A 7218-nucleotide genomic window follows, 5' to 3' on the forward strand; every position below is an offset into this window, starting at 1 on the left:
AACCGGTAACAGTTTTGACAGCGGTTCTCTTTGTGGGACACCAGAAATGCTGACAGTTTGAACAGTGTCATTACCTAATGGACAGTATATCTCCTGCTGATGAATTCAAGAGAAAAAATGCACCTACATTTATGAGAAACTTTATTGGTTTCCCTTTAAACAAATCTTTGGTATTTTCTACCGGTGTATTTGAAACTTGTGCCTGAATACCCATCATTATTATTATTATTTGATCACTGTCAGCATCCCAGTACTGTCGGCCTCTTCATTGTGTAGAAGTTTTTCTCCACAGAAATTAAACTGGTCTCTGTTATGGTGTAATGTTTGTCTTTGGTACTTGTTGAGTTTGGCCTTGATTCAACACTTGTGGCACTCCGGTGGGTCCAGCTACTTTAGCTTTATCCCTTTATTCCTTTGCTCACACTCTCTGATAATGGCATGTATTATTGAGGTTTCTTCACCCTTGCCAGTTTTTGTTCATTAGTATTATTATAATAACCTCGGCCCCTAAATCGTCATTGATTTGGTCTCATTCTGTCTCATCCTCATCCTCTGAAGCCTGGTTGTGTTGATACAAACGGTCTATACTCTCCCAGAGTTGTGTATTGTACAGCTTGAACCTTAGGTTTTTTTTTGTTTGTTTTTTTGTTTTTTATTTGCAAACAATCCAGTTGCATCTAATTCTCTAGTCCTTTTCTGTAATTCCACAGGACTCAATGAAAACACGTCAGGGGTTGCTAATTTTTTAAAGTATAAGCATCCTGTGTTCCTAGTCCATTAATGATCATTGACACAAAGAAAGGTTCAGCTTTATGTGACACTTTTAATTTTACCATTTCTTTCCAACATTTAAGAAATCTTTCTGCATATTCGGACACCTGTTCATCAGTCTGTTTCTTACATTTAAGTACTCGTGTTACATCTTGACACGCTGTAGCATTATTACTGTGAAATGTTTTAAGTTCTTCCCTATGTTTTTTTTTTTTTTTTAAATCTCTCCTGTAGCCATGGATATTTATCCTCTTGTGAAGTCTCGTCAGTTAACAGCCCGTCATTATCAACTTCTAAAGTTGAACTTTTTTTTTCAATCAAGACATATCTGGGTATAATAGGCATTAATATAGACAATGTATATCTTACATCTTTGCCTGACATTGCTCCGTACAGTACAGCTGTAGTCTACCAGTTACTAAATCCCACCGGAGTTCCTAAGGGAATTGAAGCATCTTGTATCATTCGTGACACATCTGCTAAACTGACGCGATCATTTTCTGAGATGCATCGCACAAGAGTGCCAAAACTTCCATCAACAAAACCGCTTTCTACATCGATGTTTCTGGTCAGCATGGCTTTAACACCCTCAGCAACTGTAGAATAATTTTATAATATTCTTTACATCATGCTTATTATATTATGTTATTTACTATTGTTCATGTAATGCATGTCTCTGTTAGTTATAGTATGCTAGTAGACGCAGGTGTAGAAAAGACATGTATCCTTTTTCTGTTCGCCAGCCTGTCATGTTTCATTTTTACGGCAGCCTCTTGGCAGAGGGACAGTTTGTTTTTTCTAAAGTTAAGACTACAGGTCAATTGTCTCTCTGTCTCCCTCTGGTGCAAATGAGGCTCATTGGACAAGAAATGTGACACTATGATTTGTTGCACAACACCTGGCATTTGGGAAGACTTGATGGAGACTTGATTGAGGCAGAGAGGGCCTCCCAAGGGGTCACGGACATTGACCTTTGTAGAGAGGGGGGAACAATTGTGTCTTGAAGAAGACTCAACCAAGACTCAACGAATGGTTTGAACAATTGTGTCTTGACGAAGAATTAATTAAGCAGCAACGAACTCCCAAGAAATAGTATAAATAGATGGAGCGGAGAGAGCTCGGCGCGTCAGTTCTTTTGGTCAACCTGGCTGCCAGGAGGTGTTTTTGGGAATAAAGTCCTCCTTTTGCATTCTGACTCTGACTCTGCCTGATTTTTCTGAGGAGAACTACGATGGAAGACTTCAAGAACCAAAAGTGGATATACTTGAGGATTTTACGTTTTTTCTGGAATATATGTTTGTGGGGTTTTTTGCACCGTGACTGGCCTAGGATACTTTTTAAATAAAATTCCACAACATATTATTGGCGAGCTCCAGCCAGGAGGAGTAACCGGAGATTGATTTTTATCTGTGGAGGAGGACCGGCTCAGCACACTGTGGCCACAACAATTGGAGGTAAGCAGATTAATTTATTCTGCGTCTAAATTTTTTGTGTGCTTATGTCTGGTCTCTGCCCAGGTGAAATCTAAAACCGGATTAAATTAATCCAAAAGAACCTAGTTAAAGTTAAAAACTGATTTTTAAAAATAAAAAGAAAATTTGATTTAAAAGAAATTCAGAGGGGGAGTTCGGAGTCAGAATGCAAAAAACGACCAAACCGCATAAGAGTAACGACCATGGTGCAGAAAGGGTAAAAAGGGGCCGCTTGCATGCGCGGACTGTCTTCAGGCTGCTATGTGTCTTAACTTCTGAGGGGGAAGTGACACCGCGGCGAGAGAAGGGTCGGCATAAGTATAAGAGTAGGAGCCGCTTGAGGATAATTCTCCTAAGACAGGAGTAGGCGCCAGTGTGGAGATGCGGATACCGCTAAGGGTTTGTTAGACAGGAACAACTGTAAATCAATACTTAAGATAATGTTCTAAATTTTACATGGAGTAAAATGCATGCAAATTTGTTTGTTTGAATATTAAATACAAAACGCTATGTTTAACACACATTATTTACCCAATTAAATTAAAGAAATGTTTAGATAAGTCTGAAATTTAAGTAGTTTAAATTCCTAGTGATCTGTATTAAAAAAAAGAATTTGCAGTTAAGTGAGGGTTTATTTGGAAATAATTAAGGTAACGATTACTCATAATTTTTATGTCTAAATGGTTGCCGAGGTTTTTCTAAGTAAATAGCACTCTATACTTTCTGGATGTGAGTATGTTGTTTCTGTGTAATTTAACCTTAGGGCTGAATGGGTAATCTCTGCCATAAATAACCTCCCAGGAGAGGAGAGAAAGTATACACAAGAGACTCCAGGAGAGGGTCGAGTACGGATGGATCTGTCCCAACTGCGGTTACCGCCAAAGGTCAATTTGTCGGCTCGGCTGTGAGCTGGACCGCCAAAGCGAATTTTGGGGCTGAAAGGGTGGTTGTAAAACAAAAAACCTTCTGACGCGTGAGGAGGTAATTGTGTCTATGTTTAAGTAAGAGTGTGTAAAAAAAAGAAAGTGCAAGTGAGTGTTAGAAAGATGCGAGGAAAGGAGAAGGGGTGACTGTGCGTATGAGACTGTCTGTGAGAGTTTGAAGGAGAGCAGATGGTAAAAGGAGCAGAAACTTTGGCCAAAAAAAGTACATATGTAAATAAAATGCGCATGTAATCATAGGGTATTTTAGCAAAATGATATAAATAGTGTAAATAGACAGAAAAGGAAGACTGACTAATTGAGAAGGTGGAAAAGTTACAGCAGGTTTGCCTTCAAACGAGACGATTAAAGAGTATTTTAAATACTGCAGCTTTTGTGACGTTAAAGTTTTTGTTTTGAGACGGGTATGGATAATTATAGATAGGAAATTGTATTTGGATGATGGCAGAAACTAATGGACAGAATTTAGAACTCTATAGAACAGGGCTGCGTAAAAGAGTACGCTGAGGATAGAGTCAACCATGGGGGAGTGACTGCTAGTGAGAAGAGGCAGCAGTGATAAGGAGTATTTATTACTCTCCTGAGAACATAGGAGAGATATTGAGATGCATGAAATAACTTATTATTGGATAGTATGTAGATATAAAAATGAAAACTAAAGTTGAATTGTGGCAAAATCGGCAGGAAATCATTCAGAAAACTGTGGCATTTGACCAGATGTGTTATTCTAACAAGTACAGGGGGAATTCCCCGACGTGCTCTGGACACGGGGATCAGGAGCTGCTGGAATGCAGGGGGGTTGGATGCGTTATCTTCGCAGCTGAAGTGAAGCACCATCAAGGGGGGCCACTTTGCTGCTAAGTAATCTATTACGGCACGGAGTGGCAGTAAAATCCATGGTTGGATATCAGTCATTCCATGAAAGGGTAACAGGTTTTCCAAGGATCGGTTCGTATCTCAGTTTAGGCTTACGGTTTTATTTCAGTATGTATTTTTGCATCCTGAGAAAAAAAAAAAAAAAGAGAGAAAAAGACTTTAAATGAAATGTATTTTCTTTTTTTTTTTTGAAGTTTTGAATGTAACTACATGAGAAAATACACAGATTTAAAATTAAAAATGCCTTGACAAACTTTAACTTCTCGTTCTCCTCCACTCCTCCACTCGCCATGGCTTTCTGGAACGGGTTATTTGCGATCTGTAGGTGAGCGCTCCTCTTGCTCCTCTGGCTCAGATTTCACACATAGGCAGAAGGGGGGTGTGAGAGAGCCAGTGATTGGACAGCTACTCGCAGGGGGGGGATTTCCTTAGCAGAGTGCTTATTCATGCAGGTAGGCAGACATAGAGATCTGTTCTGCAAGTAGGTGGCCAGCTGTAAGAAATTAATTAATTAAGCAACGACAGACTGTGGTTTATAGGTGAATTGATTTATGTATGTCGTACAGAAGGGTTTGGTACAGAACCGAGAACCGCAGCATGCCTAATGATTATATTAGAGAACTAGTATTGAGAACAGCAGTTCTAAATAAAACAAATATATATATATATATATATATATATATATATATATATATATATATATATATATATATATATATATATATAAATAAAAATAAATAAATAATTTATTGTACTAATATAAACTATCCCCACAGACACAGAAGCTGTGTGGAAAGAGTCAAGGGATTTAAAATGGATCAAGAGACAACGGGAGGCACAGGTACTAATATGACAGCACCCAAAATTTGAAAAAAGAAATTCTAAAATGTATAAAATAAATAGAACAACTGAACTCCCGAAGGGGCAAAATGGCCTCTAGGAGTCTTTGATGAGAAATGTTGTGATGAAATGGCATCAAAGATCAAGCATTATGAAGATGAAGATTTCAGCAACAGAAGAGAAGAAGATCTGAGTAAAGAACTGACAAACAAATGGACAGCAATGCAACTTGGAGAACAATGCAAGCAAGTTGTGACAGTAAATCAAGAGCAAGGAATGCTGCAATGGATTTGGCTGGACGGGAGGCGGAGACAGCTGACACCCGCCAGGCCCACAGCTCCTAATAGCTCCACCCACCTACCAATTCCAAGAAGAGGAATGAGAAGGGGGGCTACACAGCCAACTACCAGGCAGAGGAGAGACGCCTGCTGGAGAAGAAGAGACTCTGCAGACAGTGGAGACAGATGACATTCCAACCACACTGCAATGAGTTCATCTGCGGTGGCTGCGGTAGGATCTATGGATCCTGTATAGGCCTCTACAGCTATGCCTGATGCTGTAGACCTGACTGAAGACCCATGGCATATAAACCCCATGATCTTTCAAGATAGATGGAGCCAACAATTTTATGTCAACTACAAGCCAACATAATGTGCATACCAGATGGGGTATGTGGATTTCCCTGACAAGGAAATGGAAGAATCAAGCACTATGATGTGCCAACAACCAGATGGGCGAAAAAACCAACAACCCTGATCTACTGGATCAGACTGATGGAGAACTTCATTCAACTCTCGAAGAAGACGAAGAGCTAATTCTCCAACAAGTGTCACTGGAAGTATGGTCAAGACATAAGACTGATGTGGGCAGAGTCAAATCAGTAAAACCCATCCACTGCCAAACTGAAATTGGTACCCATTGAAGCAACATGCAATCAAAGGCATTGAACCAACCATAAATGGATTACTAGAAATGGGAGTGCTAGTTGAAACAAAAAGTTAATGTAACACACTAATCTTCCAATCAAGGAAAAAAACAATTCCACAGATGATAGGTTGGTTCATGATTTAAGAGCTGTCAATGCCATTGTCGATGCTGAGACTCCTGTCGTCCCTGATCCACATATGTTTTCCCTGATCCACATATGTTGTACGTTGTTATCAAATGTTCCACCAGATACTAAATGGTATACGGTAATAGACCTTTGTTCTGCATTTTTCAGTATGCCGATAGATAAGGAGTCACAGTATCTTTTAGCTTTTACATATCAGAAGCAACAATATACGTATACTCGACTTCCACAAGGTTATGTAGAAAGTCCATCAGTATTAAATAGAATACTAGCCTAAGACTTACAGCATATAGATGTTGCAAGCATAGTAATGCAGTATGTAGATGACATAGGAAAGATGAACATAGCTCCATCAGATAGAGGCGATAACTCAAGCTCTGCAGCCACAAACAGTAGGACAAATGCTTTCCTTTCTGGGGATGACTGGATATGACCATCCATGGATAACTGACTATGCTGGAAAAAGAAAAAAAAAAGAAAGGAAAAAAAAATGCTCCATTACGTGCACTGAAAAAGCTGCAGACCAATTAAACGTAAAAAAGGACCTGCAGTCGACACCAGTTCTAGGTAATGAAGTTATTCTTGATGCTCCTGAGCTCACAATCCAGCAGTGCGCCGCGGTGAATCCTGCCACTAAAATGGTAACTCCTGATGAGGGTATCCAATATGACTGTAAACAAGAAACAGACAACTCTATGAGGGTATATGATGACTTATATAACCAACCGATAACGGCTGATGTGACTTTAATTATGGATGGACCTTGTTTTAAGGATGCCATGGACAACCATGTGGGTTTTGCCATAATTGAACTAAAGCCAGATGGCACCTTTTTGGAATTATAAAGTACTAAATTGAGAAAACCATGCTCTGCCCAATTGGCAGAAATAAAGGTGTTTACGGCACCCATGCAGATGAAATTGGCAAACTCTTACAAGTAATGTTACTTTTGATGGCAGTTACAGTGATTGAATGTCCTGCCCATCAAAAGTCAAACAACTTAATAGCTAAAGGTAATCAATTGACTGACGATGAAGAGGAAAAAAGGCAGCAAGGGTAAGTATGTGCCCCATACTGTTTGCAGTTGATTGTAAAACCTTAACTATTTTATCTTCTCTTATAGCAGCACGGGACAAGGCAGTCCTGCAAGGAAAAACGGTGTGGCTTAAGGGGTATGACCATGAACACCCTGGATGGGCCACAAAGGGATGGGTGGAAGAAGTACCAACCTGAGCACCAGACAGTG

The sequence above is a fragment of the Salarias fasciatus genome, chromosome 6 (assembly GCF_902148845.1).
Source record: "Salarias fasciatus chromosome 6, fSalaFa1.1, whole genome shotgun sequence".
In the NCBI taxonomy this organism is placed as follows: domain Eukaryota; kingdom Metazoa; phylum Chordata; class Actinopteri; order Blenniiformes; family Blenniidae; genus Salarias; species Salarias fasciatus.